Source organism: Triticum dicoccoides, chromosome 6B (genome assembly GCF_002162155.2).
Source record: "Triticum dicoccoides isolate Atlit2015 ecotype Zavitan chromosome 6B, WEW_v2.0, whole genome shotgun sequence".
Lineage (NCBI taxonomy): Eukaryota > Viridiplantae > Streptophyta > Magnoliopsida > Poales > Poaceae > Triticum > Triticum dicoccoides.
Window position 1 is genome coordinate 136,300,171 of NC_041391.1, and position 19,994 is coordinate 136,320,164.

Below are 19,994 nucleotides of genomic sequence, written 5' to 3' on the forward strand. Positions count from 1 at the left end.
ACAATCTTTGAAGATGTTCCTAGCAAAGCTCTAGAGCGTGTATCAGGAAGAGAAGAGAGGTTGGCTTAGAGATAGTGTTGTCAACGCTGAAGAATATTTGAAGATGCGGGATAAAAAGGGGAAGGTGGAGAATGAGCTCAGATTTTTAAATCAGACTTTGCTAAGATGGTGTTGGCGAAGGAGGAGGCACTTTCCCAGTTGGGCAGTGCAAAACAGGTTCTTATTGAACTGAAAGCAGAGGTGGATAAGGCGAGCCTGGATGATCTCGATTAGGGAAATGAATATATTGTTCTAATATTGTTCTTATGAAGTTGAACTATCTATATGATGTACTCTGCTGTTTTCCGGTAGCTATCGCACTGTGATGTTAAAATATATCTATGTGCCTGATATGAAATTGGCAAACAGCTGTTTGATATGAAATGTGAATTTCCATAATACTGGAATTATTAAGTGTAAACTAATAAATCTGTGAAATGGGTCATGGAACTTTGCAAACAGTTCTAGAAGTAAAAGCGCTTGTGATGGATAGCCCAATGCCACACAGTTTTGTTCCTCAAATCATGTGTGATGTAGTTGATAAAAGCAAACGGTTAACCAAGGCAGAGCGTGTGTGATAGTTACACGTATCACACACGAGCATATACATAAACCTGTGTGGGATGTACATACGAACGGAAACGTTTTCCCTGGATTGACTGTGTGGGATGTACATAAGAACGGAAACGTATTTGTCGGGGAAGCTGATCCACGAACACCTATGGGACCGGCGGACTGAGCCCCTTTCGGTTCGGCGGGCGGCGGAGATCGCACGAAGAGCAGATCGAGGCGAAGCACACGAGCAGTTTACCCAGCTTCGGAGCTCTCCGGAGAGATAATACTCCTACTGCTGCTTGTCTGATTGTATTGAGTTCTTGCTCGGGAGCGCTGAGTGCTACAGTACACACGAGCCGCTAACGAGACCGAGCGTGAGTGTGTTTCTGGTTCCAAACCCCTTCTACGTTGCGCATGGGCCTCCTTTTATATGCTCAAGGGGTCACCGACAGGTGGCAACGTAGACAAGGGTAAAAATGGAAAAGGAACTGCGGTAGGTACAACTACCTATACAGTGTATCATACCTAACCCTGACGGCAGGGGACAAAAGCATTAAATGCCCGTCTGCATCGCCCAAACAGTGCAGAAAGGGACCGTCAGGGACGCCACCGCTTGCCATGATGGCTATCTTGTCAGCGCCGCTCACCACCGCGCACCGCTGGCTGCACAGCCTCTCGCCACGCGTGCCTGGAAAGGCCCCAGGGCGACACGTTGGTGGATGTGCTGGAGCGTGGGTACAGAGTGGTAGCTCGCCGCGGCAAGCGCCTTGCCGCGGTCGTCGTCTTGTCGCGTCCGGAAGCTTGTCGCTCACCGGGCCTTGCCAGGACGCGTGGCGCGTCGTGGCAAGTTCCTTGAGATGCCTTGGTTGGCCTTCCCGGCAAGCTCCTCTTGCCGGGGCCTTGTCTCCTTGGCTTGAATACTTTGTTCTTGAATGGCTCCAAAGGAACCACGGAGGACCTTGGCAGTCACCCGGCAAGCCTTGCCGCGGGGTGCTGCGACTGCCCGTGCACAAGTTCGGGATACTAGGGTACCCCTACTCTAGTACACCGACAGGAGCCCCCGGGCCTGGGCCACACACGGTGCCGAGCGCTGTTGGGCCAGGCCCAAAACAGGGCACGGGCACGCGCGGCCTGGGCTATGCCGTATCTTACTCCGTATCCACCGCGCCCTCCCGAACGGCACGCGTCGAATGCGGCGTCGTGGGAGAGATCGTGGGGTGGTTTCTTTATTCGGAAAGGCGGAACGTCCGCCCCCTCCCCCTTTATAAGTAGGGGCAGTTCGCCCATCTCGCCGGTTGCTACTCCAATCTTAGAAATCTCTGTCGCTCCCCCCTTCTTCCCAAAGCTGAAAGAGAGCAGCGCCCCACCCCCCATTGCCACCGGCACCCCAATGTCGTTGACCTCCCCCACCACCTCCGCCATGGCTCCGAAAGCCGACAAGGGGAAGGGCATGAAGTCGGCCGAGGCGCAGCGGCTCGCGGCGCTGCGAAAGGAGCGGGCAATCTCCCCCCCCCCCCAGCTCGCCGCGAAGGAGCTGAGGGAGTACTACTACCTCTTCTGGTCGATGGAGACGCGAGCGCATCCGCGCACGAAGGTACTCCCAGCTGCCGCCTCAGAACTGGCTCCAAATGGATACCCTTTCTTCGCGCTGTTCTTCTACTGCGGGCTCTGCCCGCCTTTCTCTGAATTCTTCTGTGATATCATGAACACCTATGGGTTCCGCCTCCTTGAATTTCGGGATACTAGGGTACCCCTACTCTAGTACACCAACAGTATTCCTTGGATTTACTGTGTGTGATATACATACCTATGGAAATGTTTTTGTGGGATTCACCGTGTGGCATGTACATACCTACGGAAATGTTTTCTGGTATTCACCATGTGGGGTGTACATACCTATGGAAATGATTGGGTTTCCATGGGTCACCCGATCGCACACGAGCTCATTTGGTGTCCCAGGAGGGCCTATCCCCAACGATTTCTGGGTCGTGTGGGAAGGACCCCCTATCGCCCACACTCACTTGGCGACGGTTAGAAATGCCGTCATGGAAAGGGGTTTTAAACAGTTTGTATAGCACCGATGCGTACCAGTGTATAGTGAGAAAAGCATTTGGTAGGATTATCACTGTCTTCTCATTTAATTCGCCAGCTACCGGCCTAACACAGAAGGTTGCACTGCAACTACTTGGTTTCAAGTTCAATATGGAAATTTGCAGATAATTTAGATTGAACAATTTTTATAAGAAATAAAACCCAGTACAACATAGGATAAGAAATGCCTAGTGCAATCTTAATCATGTTGTTACCATTGTTGATTGTTTGCAGGAAGCTAAAAGGAAGCAAGACTTTAACAAAAATCTCTGAATGCATTACAAGCTTCTGTACGGCATACGTCATTTCAAAGGTCAAATTGTCATTCATGCACTCTTACACCTGATGCCTACGAAACACCCAAGACCATATCTTCTTCAATCGTTTCTTCTCCTAGCTCCGGAAGCCTTTCTAGTGCGCCCTCAAGTAATACTCAAGTCTGCATTTGATTTTGGTTTCTGAAAATTGTTGATTACACCTATCCACTGAATACAAACAAAAAAACTGTATTAGAGTGTTATTTACTATCCTGTCTATAGCAGAGTGGGCTGATAGAAATGGAACATCAGCTGTATTATTCCGCCAGTCATCTCTGCCATCGCAGTGTGATCACGCACTCGTAAATATAAATAGGTCAATCATGAAGCTAGCCCTTCAGGCAGTGCTGGCTGCAAGATATCTTACCATGCTGATACAACCCTGAAGACAAATTCACAATCAATCACATCAGTAACGCAACTCAGTAGCAGCAGTAGTTGGGATTCAGTTACAGGAGCTTCCGGGGAGATAGCTTCCAAGATATCTCTGATCTGCAAGCAGCACTTTTAGAAACTGCAACAGACCTTAGGCATTCTCATAACCAAGTAGTTGTTTCACCCTCGGCAAAAATATTTTATTCTATTGGGTACAAACATTTTTTTCTTTTAAGATGATGGAAGGGTTAACCTCTACGCCTCAGCATCATACGATGCACACTGCCAAAGAAAAATATCACTACATGAAAGCCAACATGTTTACCCAAATGAATGTGCAATTTATGATATTTTCTGGCTCAACGGGATGATCTGAAGCTTCATATTGAGAGTATGAAGGTCAAACGGCAACATGTATTCTACAGTTGTGGCTATGGACAACTTTTGGCCAGTCCAGTGTATTCTATAGTTGAGGCAATGGAGCACTTTTGACCAGTCTGGTGTATTCTACAGTTGTGGCACTGGAGTAGTCATTATCCACAATACCAGGTATGTTGTTGTTACCACGTATCTATGTGAACATAAATCATGAGCACTGGATAATAGTAGTAATGATATATATACAATGTACATTTTGTTCCAGTCTATGTTGTGACATTGTATGCCGCATCTATTTTGTGCACATTTTGCTTTGTATTTGAGAAATCCCCCCTCCCTCTTTGTTGCTTGTCATGCTCAGACACCGGCTGATAGGATAAATAAACCATACACAATACATGTACATATGAACTGAATTACACTGGCATTGATACGTCTCCGTTGTATCTACTTTTCCTGACGCTTTTCCTCCTGTTTTGGACCCTAATTTGCATGATTTAAATGAAACTAACCTGAACTGACGTTGTTTTCAGCAGAACTACCATGGTGTCGTTTTTGTGCAGAAATGAAAGTTCTCGGAATGGAACGAAACTTTGCGAGGATTCTTATACAATAAAAGAAAATATCTGGAGCCAAGAACCACCGCAGGGGGGCACCTAGGTGGGCACAACCCACCAGGGCGCGCCACCCCCTCCAAGTGCGCCCAGGTGTGTTGTCCCCACCTGGTGGCCCCAATGACCCTGAAACCGACGTATAAAAGTCACATATTTCCAGAAAAAAGGAGGATAAAGAATTATCATGTTTCATGAGATGGAGCCATCGTCATCTCCTGTTCTTCATCGGGAGGCCAGATCTGGAGTCTGTTTGGGGCTCCGGAGAGGGGGATCTTTGATCTTCATCATCTCCAACACTTCTCCATCGCCAATTCCATGATGCTCCCCAGGAGTGAGTAATTCCTTAGTACGCTTGCTGGTCGGTGAGGAGTTGGATGAGATTCATCATGTGATCGAGTTAGTTTTGTTAGGGCCTAATGCCTAGTATCCACTATGTTCTCAGATTGATGTTGCTATGACTTTGCCATGCTTAATGCTTGTCACTTTGGGCCCGGGTGCCATGATTTCAGATCTGAACCATTTATGTTATCACCATTATATCCATGTTCTAGATCAGATCGTGCAAGTTATAGTCACCTAATATGTGTTATGATCCGGAAACCCCGGAGTGAAAATAGTCGGGACCACTCCCGGTGATGCCGTAGTTTGAGAAGTTCATGTATTCACTGTGTTAATGCTTTGTTCCGGTTCTCTATAAAAAGGAGGCCTTAATATCCCTTAGTTTCCAATAGGACCCCACTGCCACGGGAGGGTAGGACAAAAGATGCCATGCAAGTTCTTTCCATAAGCACGTATGACTATTTATGGAATACATGCCTACATTATGTTTATGAATTGGAGCTAGTGCCGTATCGCCCTAGGTTATGACTGTCTCATGATGAATATCATCCAATGAGTTAGCGATCCAATGCCTACGAATTTATCTTATATTGTTCTTGCTAAGTTACTACTACCGCTACTGCTATTGTTACTGCTACCAAATCACTACTATCACTGTTACTGTTACTGTTGATGCTACCATTACTATCAAAACTATCATATTACTATGCTACTGATCATGTTGCTGCAGATAATTAATCTCTAGGTGTGGTTGAATTGACAACTCAGCTGCTAATACTTGCAAATATTCTTTGGCTCTCCTTTTGTCGAATCTATAAATTTGGATTGAATACTCTACCCTCGAAAATTGTTGCGATCCCATATACTTGTGGGTTATCAAGACCTTTTTCTGGCGCTGTTGCCGGGGTGCATAGCTATATTTGTTGAGTCACTTGGGATTATTATCACTATGAAGAATCTGAAGGATGCTAAGACTAAGATTTTTCCCTCTAAGACGAGGGGAGGTAAGGAACTGCCATCCAGCTCTGCTTTAGATTCACCTTCTGTTATAAGTAAACTTGCAACACCACCACATGCTATTAATTTTGATATGTCGCAAGTTGTTGATGATGCTACTTCTGCTATGAATGCTACTCATGATGATGCTAGTACCTTGCTTGATGATGATGTGCCAATAGGTGAATTTATAGATGAACAAATTGCTAGAGTAAGACAGCATGATATTGTTGAAACTGATGATGATCTTGAAACTGAAAATCTTGAAACACCTACTAGAACTAGACCTCCTAGATATGAATTGCCAAAGGTACCGGAAGGTTATGCTATGAGTGAGGAGGCAACTAGAGATATTCTTGCTTGTAAGGATAGAGATGATCTAGAGAAATTATTATGCAAGTATAAAGAAAGATCTCTAAATGCTAAAATGAAATGTGATCCTAAGTTTTCTACTTCACCTATCTTTATTGATGATAAGGATTATGAATTCTCTGTCGACCCAGAGTTAATCACTTTAGTTGAATCTGATCCTTTCCATGGTTATGAAACTGAAACTGTTGTGGCGCATCTTACTAAGTTGAATGATATAGCCACCCTTTTTGCTCATGATGAGAAGATTCACTATTATTATATTCTCAAGTTATTTCCGTTCTCATTAAAGGGTGATGCTAAAGCTTGGTACAATACTCTTGCTCTTGGTTGTGTGCGTAGTCCCCGGGATATGATTTATTACATCTCTAAAAAATATTACCCTGCTCATAAGAAACAAGCTTCCTTGTAGGAAATATTTAACTTTGTGCAAATTGAAGAAGGGAGTCTCCCACAAGCTTGGGGGAGGCTTCTCCAATTGCTTAATGCTTTGCCTGATCATCCTCTTAAGAAAAATGAAATACTTGATATCTTCTATAATGGACTAACCAATGCTTCTCGAGATTTCCTAGATAGTTGTGCTGGTTGTGTTTTCAGGGAATGAACTATTGGGCAAGCTGAAGAATTACTGAATAACATATTGAAAAATTATAATGATTGGACTCCTCCTGAAACACCTATAAACCCACTCCGAGAAGAGGGGTATATTATATCTTAGTCCTGAAGATATGCAAGAGGCAAAGAAATCTGTGAAGGAAAATGGTATAAAAGCCGAGGATGTTAACAATTTACCACCTATTGAAGAAATACATGGGCTTGAAGCACCACCACCACCTAAGGTGGTAGAGGTAAAATCTTTAATGAAATTCAATGATAGCGATGGTCCTCATAATAAACATCCTAGTCATTGGCTTTATGAGTTTGATAATTACACTAGAAAGCACGATCACTTCAATGCAAATGTTATGAAACAATTGAAATACAACTCTGATATGATTGCTTGCTTAAGTGACTTGTTATTTAGAATCTCAAATGATGTTAGAGGTGTAGGAAAGCTTGCTTCTATGGTTCAAACTCAATTAGAACAAATTGCTAAATCTCAAAGAGAGTTACTTGATGAAATGAACAATAATATAAGTGACTTTGCTGTTAGAGTAGCAACTAGAGGAGGTAAAATGACTCAGGAACCACTTTATCCCGAGGGACACCCAAAGAGAATTGAACAAGACTCTCAAAGAATTAACACTAATGCACCTAGTCCTTCTAAAAAGAAAAAGAAGAAGAAAACTGATAGGACTTTGTATGCCTCTAGTGAACCTGAAATAGAAAAACCTCCTGATAATGATAATGAAGTTTCTATCTCTGATGCTAAAACTCAATCAGGTAATGAACATTCACCTTCTGATAATGAAAAAGATAATGATGAGGTTCATGAAGACACTCAAACTAATGATAAAGAACCAGATAATGATGTTGAGATAGAACCAGCTATTGATCTGGATAACCCACAACCAAAGAATAAAAGATATGATAAAAGAGACTTTGTTGATAGAAAACATGGAAATGAAAGAGAACCATGGGTTCAAAAGCCTATGCCCTTTCCACCTAAGTCAACTAAAAAGAAAGATGATGACGAATTTGAACGCTTTGCTAAAATGATTAGGCCAGTCTTTTTGCGTACTCGCTTGACTGATATCTTAAAAATGCCTCCTTATGCAAAGTACATGAAAGACGTCATCACCAATAAGAGAAAAATACCGGAAGCTGAAATCTCTACTATGCTTGCTAATTACACTTTTAAAGATGGAGTACCTAAAAAACTTGGAGATCCGGGAATACCAACTATACCTTGCTCCATCAAAAGAAACTATGTTAAAACTGCCTTACGTGATTTGGGAGCTGGTGTTAGTGTTATGCCTTTCTCTTTATATAGAAGACTTGATTTGAATAAACTCACACTACTGAAATATCTTTGCAAATGGCCGACAAATCAACTGCCATACCTATCGGTATTTGTGAGGATGTGCCCATTGTTGTTGCAAATGTTACTATTTTGAATGACTTTCTTATACTTGAGATGCCCGAGGACGACAACATGTCGAATATCCTTGGTAGACCCTTCTTGAATACCGCATGGGCTATTATTGATTGCAATAAAAGCAAGGTCACTTTTCATATCAATGGTAATGAGCATATGATGCACTTTCCGAAGAAACAATTCCAAGTGAATGGTATTAATGTTATTGAAAAATCTCCGACAATCACTATTGGAAGTTTTCAGCTACCTCTACCTACTGTTAAAAAGAAATATGAAATGCTTATGGTTGGGGACATTCATATCCCCATTGAGGTAACTTAGTGATTTACGAAAGTTCTTTGGTTTCATGCTAATCGAAAGTGGTTGTTAATAAGACTTGATCAACCTTATTAATGGATCATTTTTGAGTGGTATGAAGTTGATGAATTTAGTGAGCACTACCTTTTGTCCCTACCTTTTGTTTTCTGTTTTTCTTAGTTAAATAAAATAAAATGCCATGCTTTATCTGTTTTCTGAGTTTTCCGTGCAATAAAAAATGACCAAAAAATAAATGTTCTCAGAATGCCCTGAAAATTTAATACGATTTTTTTTCTGAATTTCTGGTGCAAATAATATCAGAGGGAGGTGCACCAGGTGGGCACAACACACCTGGGTGCGCCAGGACCCCCTGGCGCTCCCTGGTGGGTTGTGGTCCCCATGTGGGCCCCCCTCACTTACTTCTTCTTCCCACATCACCACATTCATCCAGAAAAAAAACACATTTGCTCTCTCTCTCTCTCTCTCTCTCTCTCTCTCGTATTCTTGCTCCTGAAACCGCGGATTTTGATCTCTTTGCTCGAAGCTCCATTTCTGAAATTGTTTCAGGGATTTGATGCTTGGTATGTGACTCCTCCATGTGTCCAATTAGTTTTTTTTAGTGGTTTATACTTCAAATCATTAGCTACTCTTGGTGCTGCTGTAGATGAGCTTGCATCTTGAATTCTTAGAGTTCTAAGAAGGTTGAATGCTTGCTATGGCCTCTATGCATCCCTATGAGTAGTTGCTACCATTCCTATGAAGTTTTGTTAATAAATTTTTGGTGACCAAAAATTTTCAGAAAATGGTACGCGAATATGATGAACCTTTTTGGAAGGAGTTCTTCGAGGAGGAGATCCTTGGAGGCATCTTCTAGCAGCAGCTCCGCTCGTCGGTCTTATGTTGAACCAAGTGAAAGTTCCATTTGAAGTGCCACCACCAAAACATGCTCATGGCCATGCAACGATATATGGTGAGCGTGGGCATTAAGGACGAATCTGAGCAATATGTTCACAATGCCGACCTTGGTCCCTACATTTCAGATAAGTGCGACCAACACCTCATCCTCACTGAATCATTTGTCAAAGGATTTAAATTTCTTCCTCGTGAGTCTAGGGTATCATTTAAACTGTACAAAAATCCATTTACCATTTCTCTAGAAAGGTTTGCTCACCTCTGCAACCATTCTGGGGTTCGCTCGATGAGCCACTGAGGTCTGAGTTTGAAATATTTTTTACTAGTCTTTGCTATGGTGAAAGAAGGGGAGTGACGCAAGGTAGAATAAAGAGCATTCATTTTCCTGCAATTCAGTACTTCGCATTATTTAATGGAAAATGTATTGTAGGCAAACAAGATTGTAGTACACTTTGTGCTCCTTACCTGAGCCTCATACACACTGCTCTCAACGGTGAGTAGAAGTTATAATCTTGGAGTGATTGTTGCATGTAGGTTATAGCACAACGCTTGTAGTGGATATTTTTATGGTGGAATTTATTCCACACGCTTAGCAAGAGGGTTGGGTGTTTCACCTTTGCCCTATGATCCTATTTTACACAGCAGTACATAGACCTTGATGCTATGAAACGTCATAAGATCCTGAGAGGCAATCCCCATAATTTCACTTATAATTTGACGTTTAACCAGGACTCCGTGGTATACACATATTTGTCTGCACCTGGTCTCTTTGATGTTCATAATAGGGGAAGATATTATGTTCTTGAGAGCGAGGCCTGAGCTCATAACGCAACAGTTGTGGCTGCACGGTGGTCTAAGGCATCCGCACCGAGAGCCTCCGTGAGCTACCACTCCGACCATTACATAGGCTACTGACTGATTACCAAGTTAGGCCAAAAGCCTAAGCTTGGGGGAGCACGTACTTCCACCGACATTACATTCATGTTCGCACATTTCATTCCAGTTGTCGGTGTTCATACTTTTTCAATGTATTATCCATGTTAAAATTTATTTTCTCGCTTTCTTCTTATGTGTTTGAAAAACTTTGAGAAAATCCTAAAATATGTTTCTTTCTTATTTTTTTATTTTTCTTCCTAGTTTAAATTGTTGTACCACTAAAAAGAAAAACCCCAAAAAATTTCCTTCTTCTTCTTTTGCTTGTTGGGAGCTTTCCCGTGTAAATAGTTTTTCTCGTTTTTGATTTTTCCCTTTTTATTTGCTTGTTTACGAAAAAACAAAAACTCCAAAAAATATTTCAGTGTGTTTCTCTGAATTTCTTTTCTTTTTATTGAGTTATACCGAGGAGAAGACCACGATGAAATTGCATTATTGTTGATCTGACGAAGAATCCATATTACCTTGTCTTCTTCTTTTGAATAAAATGTTGCAGATTCCAGCTTAGTCCACGGCATTCTTGCACTATTATTATTTTCAAATCGTTCGGTCGTGCAAGTGAAGGGCAATAATGACGATATTCGATGAATTGGTCATGGCAGAGAGAAACGGGTATGAACTCGACTTGTTCTGTTTTTGTAAATATGTTTAACCTAGTATCCATGATTCAGCCTATTATGATCAAACATGTTTGCAATCACAGTTAGAGATTATAGTTTCTCATGTCATGCATAAGTAGCTAGGAGTAGATAATATTTATCTTGGATGCCAACATTGCGTTAAAATGTCATGTAGTATGATGATATGGCATCCTCCTCTGAATGTTCGAGTGGCTTGACTTGGCACATGTTCATGCATGTAGTTGAATCAAAACCAACATAGGCTCTATGATATTTATGTTCATGGTGTTCATATCCTACTCATGCTAGTATCCAATGTTACTTATGCATAATGCATGGTCATGACTGTTGTTGCTCTCTAGCTGGCTGCTTCTCAACATATTTGCTAGCCTTCGCCTGTACTAAGTGGGAATTCCCACTTGTACATCAAAAACCTTGAACCCAAGTTATTCCATATGAGTCCACCATACCTACCTATATGCGGTATTACCCTGCTATCCTAAGTAAATTTGCATGTGCAATCTCTAAAAACTTCAAATAAATATCCTCTTTGTGTGCATGGATCTTTCATGGAATGACAGGAGGTAGTCGGTATATTCCATGCTAGGCTGGTTATTCTCAGGTCCAGTGTTTATTCACTCACCATCGCACGAGAAAAGGGCGGTAATAGGGATGCCCAGTCCCAAACTGCAAAAAGAAAACAGCTTACAAATAATCACACAAAAACTCCCAATGGAGTCATAACCTTTACTTTTCCACTTGGGAGCCGCCACTAGCGTGTTTAGCATGGAAGATATTGATAACTGATAGTCGTGAAGTAAATGAGAAGGGTGCATGTCTCAAAATTTCATTTACCTCTGTTTTAAAAACTTGAGTTCTGGCACCTCTTCAAATTACTGCTTCCCTCTACGAAGGGACAATCTATTTACTTTTATGTTGTGTCATCACCTTCTCAAATAAGCGCCAGAACCTGAGAGCACTGTTGTCATGCTGATGCATTGTGTGTACCTAATGTTGGATGCATCATGACTGGATCTTTTCTACCATGAATTACAATGTTTAGTCGATGCTTGAACTTTGGGGGTGCTCTGCATTTATGTTTTGCGGTCTCAACATGGGCTAGCGAGATACCACTATTGTCATATTATATCATGGTTGTTTTCACAACGTGTTGCTGTTTGAGATATCTTATTATTTGTTGTCTAGTTGATTATGTCATTGATATGAGTTAATATAATTTTTAAGAGTTATTGCCGGCATGGTTAGTTATAATCTTTGCTGAAAACCTGGATGCTGTTTAAGCTTATTTATGAAACAAGAGTAAAAGAGTTTGTAAAAGTTTTTGTTTTTCACTTTCAGTTTATCAACTGAATTGCTTGAGGACAAGCAAAGGTTTAAGATTGGGGGAATTTATACGTCTCCATCGTTTCTACTTTTCTAACGCGTTTCCTCTTGTTTTGGACTCTAATTTGCATGATTTGAATGAAACTAACCCGGACTGATGTTGTTTTCAGCAGAACTACCATGGTGTTGTTTTTGTGGAGAAATGAAAGTTCCCGGAATGGAACGAAACTTCGCGAGGATTTTTTATACAATAAAAGAAAATATCTAGAGCCAAGAACCACTGGAGGGGGGCACCTGGGTGGGCACAACCCACCAGGGCGCACCACCCCCTCCAGGCGCACCCAGGTGAGTTGTCCCCACCTGATGGCCCCAATGACCCTGAAACAGACGCTATAGAATCACATATTTCCGGAAAAAAAAGGAGGGAGAAAGAATTAGTGCGTTTCACGAGACAGAGCCGCCGCCGTCTCCGGTTCTTCATCAGGAGGCCAGATCTGGAGTCCGTTTGGGTCTCCAGAGAGGGGGGGGGGTCTTCGATCTTCGTCATCACCAACACTTCTCCATCGCCAATTCCATGATGCTCTCAACCGGGAGTGAGTAATTCCTTCGTAGGCTCGCTGGTCGGTGAGGAATTGGATGAGATTTATCATGTAATCGGGTTAGTTTTGTTAGGGCCTGATCCCTAGTATCCACTATGTTCTGAGATTGATGTTGCTATGACTTTGCCATGCTTAATGCTTGTCACTTTGGGCCCGGGTGCCATGATTTCAGATCTGAACCATTTATGTTATCACCATTATATCCATGTTCTAGATCCAGTCTTGCAAGTTATAGTCACCTACTACGTGTTATGATCCAGCAACCCTAGAGTGACAATAGTCGGGACCACTCCCGGTGATGACCGTAGTTTGCGGAGTTCATGTATTCACTGTGTCTTAATGCTTTGTTCCGGTTCTCTCTCTATTAAAAGGAGACCTTAATATCCCTTAGTTTCCAGTAGGACCCCACTGCCACGGGAGGGTAGGAAAAAGGATGTCATGCAAGTTCTTTTCGTAAGCACGTATGACTATTTACGGAATACATGCCTACATTATATTTATGAACTGGAGCTAGTGCCATATCGCGCTAGGTTATGACTGTCTCATGATTAATATCATCCAACGAGTCATCGATCCAATGCCTACGAATTTATCTTATATTGTTCCTGCTAAGTTACTACTGCTGCTACTGATATCATTACTGCTACCAAATCACTACTATCACTGTTACCGTTACTGTTGCTGCTACCATTACTATCAAAACTATCATATCACTGTGCTACCGATCACTTTGCTGTAGATAATTAATCTCCAGGTGTGGTTGAACTGACAACTCAGCTGCTAATACTTGCAAATATTCTTTGGCTCCCCTTGTGTCGAATCTATAAATTTGGGTTGAATACTCTACCCTCGAAAACTGTTGCGATCCCATATACTTCTGGGTTATCAGGCATCCTAAAGCTAACATGGAAAAATAATGAAACAACCTGAAAGAATGAATGCAGCAAATGCATAAGCATATAATAATAAAGGTCTATGAAAACCTAGCTGTTTTTTTGGGGACAAGAATCAGTTATTTCTAGTTCCCTAGTTCTGGAGCTATTTGTGAACAAGGCCGGAGGACTAAAATATCAAAAGCTAGCTAAGGACTCGTCAGCAGATTTTTCTTGTGCTTGCTATATGTCTCAAACGAACAATAGGCAAAGGGTGTACTTATGAACAGATGTAAGCAGATACCATATCAATAGCTAATAGCATCACACAAAAACCCGATCACACATCAAGATGGATTAATGGAAATGGAAAGATAAAGTATGCTCTTGCAATAGAACCAAGTGTAATAATGATTATAAGCACACGTATGCATTTGAACAAATAGAAGATTGAGAAAGGGGAACATGCACACAAAAAAAGCTTTCGAAAAGTAGCAGCAATTTCACCTCTGCAACAGAGAAAGTACAATTAGTTGGCTTTTCCTACTGATGGCTAATTGCCAGAATAGAAAATGAGCAGTAGGTATAATGATGGTGTTATTTTCTTGCGCAAGCACCAAAACTTCGCCGAAAAGGTAAAATATATTGGGAACATTGTACCTTTATTTTCCCTATAATCCTTGCCCTTGCTTCTTGACTATATGATGGCAATGCAAGCTAGCCAGCATCTTCATATTAGTCCATCCAAAAAGCACACCAAAGTTAATAGTTGGATTGATTGTATTATCTCCAGGTGTGGTTGAATTGACAACTCGACTGCTAATACTTGTAAATATTCTTTGGCTCCCCTTGTGTCGAATCTATAAATTTGGGTTGAATACTCTACCCTTGAAAACTGTTGCGATCCCATATACTTCTGGGTTATCAGGCATCCTAAAGCTAACATGGAAAAAAAACCCTGAAAGAATGAATGCAGCAAATGCAAAAGCATATAATAATAAAGGTCTATGAAAACCTAGCTATTTTTTGGGGGACAAGAATCAGTTATTTCTAGTTCCCTAGTTCTGGAGCTATTTGTGAACAAGGCCAGAGGACTAAAATATCAGGTGCTACTGAAATGGCACTATTAGAAATTTAGTTGACGCTTAATAGTAAATAGAAGTGTAAGGCTTGCTTATCACACTTACTTGGGACTCATGGGCCTTATCTAATTCCTCTCCAAAGCAAACCATCTTTCTATGCGAAATAGGAAATAGATGTAAGCAAAAATGCTATATACCAAAGAGTATATGGCAATCTAAAGTGAAGTGCTACTCACAAGAAACCAAATATGATAACATGTTGTTGCTCGCTCCAATAATATATAAGGTGTTGGAAAGGAGGGGGTCTATTTTATTTATACAGTTTAGTTTGGTGATTTGGTAAAAACAAATAAGGGCATGTCCAAACCAGACATGCACAAGAGCCTCAACTCCATCGAGTCACTTTGGTTAGATCATAATGAGCATAAATGAAAAATAGTGGCAAACTCATGACAAGGGAAAACAAATTTTGCATCTACACAACAGTGAAGCAAGGTAATGAGCTAAATTAGTGGACATAGCACATATCTGATTCACTCTACACTATAGGCTTACATAGCATCACAGTAATCTCCACTCATAGGAAACCAAACAAATTGAAGATTAAGATTTGCATATGGTAACTGAAGGAAAAGCCATATGTGTAGGAGAAATTCATCACATCGTGTTGCAAAATCAGAAAAGTAAAACCAAACCCCCTCTCCCAGAGCCTCTTCCCTATGATTTTCTTAGACACCATGGGAATGATGGGCGCAAAAGCTTGGAGCTATCCTGGAGAGGGACACCATGGCACATTGAAAAGGAGAGCCTCTTTGTACAGCAAAACAGCTCAGTGCGCTCGGCGGGCAAGGTTGCGGAAGGAAGAGGAGTACAAAATCATGGCATGTGCTCTACTACATAGAAAAAACCAAAGATGCAGGAACAGACGTGACTGTGTTCAAGAGAGATATAATTCACCTTGGTCTTCTTGATCAAATTCGTCCTCAAAATTCTTCTTATAGTCTTGACAGGTAACTAAAAGTTGAGGAATCAAAATAAGATTATCAGAGAACTAGAGAATCAAGTAGTAAAAACTGAGAGAAAAAAGATGTGGACGTAGGTGGGCAGCCTAGATTGGAAAGGAGTGGGAAGTGAAGGGGAGTAGGGGAGAAGCAAAGGTGGGAGGAGTGTTACGCCTTCTACCTGTCAACGCGTGGCTGTAGAGGGTCGCTCGCCTACGCCCCTCGCCCGCGTTGCTATGGACCTGTCCAAATCGCAAATCGATTGGAGAAACCTGGGTGGCCGCCATCTCCCCAATCCACGAGGCCCCCAAGCCTCTCCTGCCTGGACGCGCCTGTCGGGCCCTTCCCCTCCATCGGGGTCGCTGCCGGTCTGGTCGACGCCCCACAAGCCGCTGCAAACAGAGCCAATACGGGTGTAAGTGATGTCAGTGAAGCCTTAGTGCTACCAAGGGCTGCAAGCTAATCGACCACAAGCTTAAACAAGAAAGGCACTTGAAGATTTATACCATGGTGTTCATTATAAATAGAAAAGGTCAGTTGACAGCGCTCAAACCTTCAAGTTACAATTTTCATGTTTTCAATTCATTATTAGCACATATCATAACTGCAAGTGGGGTAATTTTCCTTTGATTTAAGAAGGTAGCTAACTATTTGAGATCTTGTAGAGGAATCAAACAAGAACATATTGCCTAATTAAAAAGAAATATACATCCAACAAATAAGATGTATAAATCTATCACATAATACCTAGCCATCTCCAAACCATCACTCTCCTCAGGTTGGGATCCTATCAAACCAACCAAATCAATCATCCTCCATAAGTGGCCACTTCCACAAGCCCAGAAGAGCAAGAAATCTTCCACAATCATGTGATCACCATAATCACTCAATCAGATAACATAAACAAGAGAGAGATGGGGATGGGTGGAACGCAACTTACAGGTCAGGGTGGAAGACATGGCGTGCACCCGTGGTGGCGAGGAGGAGCTTTAGTAGGAGACCTGAATGCCGGCTGCCCTAGGTTCCCCAAGAAACACCGCCGCAGAAGCTACCCCTCCTTGCCAAACCGTCCGGCAGCAAACACCATGGAGGTCACATGTTCCTCGAGATCCTGCCTGCAACGAGCGCCATCTTTTGAACTTATTCAAGGGAAAATGTTGCATCAAGGGAAAAATAGTAAGTAATCACACCTGAAGAAAATCAAATCAAGGAAGAGTGTGCTTGTCACAAATGACTAATAAAGAGAGAAATATATTCCACCTACGGCTTTAATCATCGATGTGGCCATGGCGATGCTGTCCATGGAGAGAAGCACATAGGAAGAGGGATGAGATGACGGGGGCATCGCTATAGCCACCGCAAGATCCTTGATTTCCCCGAGGTCTACTATGCCTTCCCTAGGGAGAAAGATACGCAGCCAACAACTTGCAGCAAGGTTAGCACCTGCAAATAAAAATTGGATCACCATATAAACCGCCTAGTCAAACCACAAAGGGGGGAAATGGAAAAGCGAAATCAGGGGGAAAATCAGAGCAATGGGGAGGAGAAAGGGCAACAGGAGACGTGGGGATGCTGCCCAGATGAGAGGATGGCATCTAGGGTTTTTACCTCCTGCTCTTATCCCTTGGCCAGCCAGCGCTCTTCAACAAGTTGCTTCCACAATGCACACAACCTCTTCCCCATCGCTGTTCCTTCCCCCCACCTCCGTTCCTCACCCCAACTGCACAGGCTGCAAACCGTCCTCCGCAACCTGGAGCGATGCCCAATGAGGAGAGCGGCAGAGGCCAGTATGGAAGGGGAAGAGGAGGGGCTCATGGAAGGGGCGGGGATGGAGGAAGGAAAGGGCGGCTGCACCCCATCGCTACCGGAGCGCAGTCCCCGCTGCTCTTCTCTAGAACGGATCCACCGCCATGTGTGCCTCCTTTGGTGGCGCCGCCGAAGAGAAAAGTGAAGGAGAGGAGACGGAGGAGGGGAGTGGGGCTCATGGGGCGAGGTGCGGAGGAAATGGGGAGGCGGCTGCGGGATTGACTCGTGGGATAGGGTTGCTTTTACCAAGATTGCGATTGGCGAGCACGCCATGGAGACTTTGTGTACCAAAAGATGAAGTAAACTCACATTGACTCCGCGGCCCCACATCTATCGAGCCCCACCTGCCATCCTCCCAGAATTAGGAATGAAAGTAAAAAATGCGGACGACTGACCAGCCGCCAGCAGCCAAAAAACGACTGTAGGAGATCGATCGGGTGGTCAAAACCGACGCGCGCCAGCGATGCCTCCAGATGAGAGGGTAGTCTAGGATGGTTTATATGTTCGATTGCCAACACTTTTTTCCTTTTCTGTTGACATCTCTGGCCTGCACACTTTGTTTCTTCTCTGCCTTCTCATAAGGACTTGGACATTGTGTCCTCGGTGATCTCATCTCTAACAACCAGTACACCAACATCCAATTGACCTCTCCTAATCAATCAATATATTATTCTTTGTAATACCAAAAGTTGCAACCTTTCTGCATAGTATTAGGCCAACAATGAGCTCAAATTGCTTGAAATGAAGAACATTCACACAATATTGCACTTACTTTGCCCTTTTCACACTTGTAGAAGACCCATCTAGGGTGGTTCTCTGGGTCGTGGAGACCCAGAGCAGGACCAACCGTTAGTAGTTGTTTCACTTTATGAGCAACAAAGGCGGGCTAATGCGCGAAGGCTAAGCCCGGTCGACCGACAGATGAGGGTCTACCGGTAGTTAGAGGGGTAGAGAAATGCGACCGTGAGAGGAGGAAGACGTCCCACGAGGAGCTCCAGAGGCGGCGGGGTGTTAGAATTAATCCGAGGTACACGACCGATCCACGAGGAATAAGCTATCACAACACGATGACGACACCGAGATTTGTTCACGAGGTTAGACGAACTTGCCTACTCTCCAGGACAATGACTACGAGTGCTCCTCCCAAAGATATCGTAACACTGGCCACCCTGCGCGCCAACACATGCCACCTGTTGGGGAATGTAGCATGCAATTTCAAAAAAATTCCTATGATCACGCAAGATCTATCTAGGAGATGCATAGCAACAATAGGGGGAGAGTATGTCCACGTACCCTCGTAGATCGAAAGCAGGAGCATTAGTTAACACGGTTGATGTAGTCAAACGTCTTCATGATCCAACCAATCCAAGTACCGAACGTACGGCACCTCCGAGTTCAGCACACGTTCAGCTCGATGACATCCCTCGAACTCTTGATCCAGCAAATGGTCGAGGGAGAGTTTCGTCAGCACGATGGCGTGGTGACGGTGTTGATGATGTGATCCGCGCAGGGCTTCGCCTAAGCACTACGATGATACTATCGAAGGAGTAAACGGTGGAGGGGGGCACCGCACACGGCTAAGACAATGTTGTGCCTTTGGGGTGCCCCTGCCCCCGTATATAAAGGAGGGAGGAGGAGGCAAGCCACCAGCGGCGCGCCAAGGGAGGGGGGCAGTCCTACTAGCACTCCACTCCTAGTAGGATTCGCCCCCCCTCTTTTTTCCTTCTTACGGAGGTGGAAAGGGGGAAGGAGAGGGAGTAGGAGCAGGAAAGGGGGTGGCACCCCATTTCCTAGTCCAATTCGGCCTCCTCCCTTGTGGGGGGTGCACCAACCCCCTTGTGGGCTGGTTAGCCTCCTTCCCATGGCCCATATGGCCCATGTCTTCCACGAGGGGGTTTCGGTACTCCAGTTTGTACCCGATACACTCCGGAACCCTTCCGGTGTCCGAATACCACCTTCCAATATATCAATCTTTACCTCTTGACCATTTCGAGACTCCTCATCATGTCCGTGATCTCATCCGGGACTCCGAACAAATTTTGGTCACCAAAACACATAACTCATAATACAAATCGTCATTGAACGTTAAGCGTGCGGACCCTACGGGTTCGAGAACTATGTAGATATGATCGAGACACATCTCCGATATATAACCAATAGCGGAACCTGGATGCTCATATTGGCTCCTACATATTCTACAAAGATCTTTATCGCTCAAACCGTACAACAACATACGTTGTTCCCTTTGTCATCGGTATGTTACTTGCCCGAGATTTGATCGTTGATATCTTCATACCTAGTTCAATCTCGCTACCGGCAAGTCTCTTCGCTCGTTCTGTAATGCTTCATCCCGCAACTAACTCATTAGTCACATTGCTTGCAAGGCTTATAGTGGTGAGCATTACCGAGAGGGCCCA